Below are 1,676 nucleotides of genomic sequence, written 5' to 3'. Positions count from 1 at the left end.
GATTTCTCGCCGTGATCGCCGCCGACGAGGTCTCCGGAAGCTGAGGTGAGTCTCCTTCTTCTTTCCCTCTTTCTTCTCCTTCCTCCCCGTGCATTTGTGCGCGGCTGCCGGCGACAAAAGTCGCCGATTTCTGGTCGGGAAAAAAGACTCTGTTTTTGATCTATTTCCCTTGAATTTTCCGGCGCCGGCGATCGGAATTGATCGCCGGCCCCGCTCCTCCGTGATCGGGGGAGTGGCCCCCGTCGGCCGCCGGCCTCCGCTGTGGCGGCCGTGGCCTGAACGGCCCGGCAAAAAGAGGGGATGTCGGTCCTCTGCTCCGGCACGGGAAGAACCAAGAAAAGAAGAAAAAGAAGAAAAAGAAAAAGAAGAAAAAGAAAAGAGAAAGAAGGAAAAAGAAAAAAAAAAGAAAAGGAAAGAAAAAAGAAGAAAAAGAAGGAAAAGAAAAGAAGAAAAAGAAAAGAAAAGAAAAGAAAATAATAATAATAATAATAATAATAATATATATATATATATATATATATATGAACAAATAAGTAAGTAAGTAAATAAATAAATAAATAAATAAATAAAAAATTGAAATTGATGAGAGAGAGAGTTTCTCTCTCTTCTTTCAGTCTGAACCCTGATTTTCTCTCTCTGGAATTGGACTTTCTCTCTCTAGAATTTTCTCTCTCTAGTCTGTTTCTCTCTCTTGATGGATTCTTCTCTCTCTAAAGTTATTCCTCTAGGGTTAGCGTAGGGGAAGGCTTCATCTGATGATTCTGATCGAGTTTAGAGACGAGTCTGATTTTAAGCGAGATTTTGATTTTGGGATTTGTTAGATTTAATTTTGAATTAAAATTAATGTAAAAATATAATTTTGGATAATAGGCACGGAAGAATCTCCTAGAAGTTAGTCGATCCGTTCATTCAGTGCTCCATGAAAGGTAAGTAGTGAATCATCTTCTCGAGATATTCCATATTTATTCTGAAAATAAATAATTATTCTCTGAAATTATGCATGATTTATGAAATTATGTTTTAAAAAGAAAAGTGCTTTTGAAATGTTATGGTATATCGATTTATGCACATGTTTAGTGAAAGATTATGATATATATTGTGGTACTAAGTGTTTTGATATAGATCGGATTTATGCTCTCAGCCTAACTATGTTTCAGTGGGCCCCGCCAATGGGGATTATACGTTGGTACTTTGTGGACCCTGCCAGTGGGGGTTGTGCGCTGGTATTTGTGGACCCTGCCAGTGGGGGTTGTGCGCTGGTATTTCTGGACCCTGCCAGTGGGGGTTGTGCGCTGGTATTCTGTGGACCCCGCCAATGGGGGTTAAACGTTTGTCATAGTCGAGGCTGTTGAGTTTCGAGTATTTTGAATCGAATCGGATTTATTATATGTAAATATTTGAAATTATTGGATTTGCATTAAATCAGCATTAAATATATTTTTATGTTATTTGCAGCATTGTTCTTGAAAATTAAATAATATCTGAATATCTGGTAGAGATACTTGTTACTTACTGGGCTGTCTAGCTCATTACTTTTCTTTCTATTTTTCAGATTCAGATAATTAATTTCGAGCGTGGAAAGAAATATTGGAACAGAGCTTTTAGAGGCGAGATTTAGCATTGTCAACTTCATTGAACTTAGATCTATTGTTTTTATTGTTTTTAGAGAAAAATTT

This window comes from Elaeis guineensis, chromosome 11 (assembly GCF_000442705.2).
Source record: "Elaeis guineensis isolate ETL-2024a chromosome 11, EG11, whole genome shotgun sequence".
Taxonomy (NCBI): domain Eukaryota; kingdom Viridiplantae; phylum Streptophyta; class Magnoliopsida; order Arecales; family Arecaceae; genus Elaeis; species Elaeis guineensis.
This window is presented reverse-complemented; position numbering follows the sequence as displayed.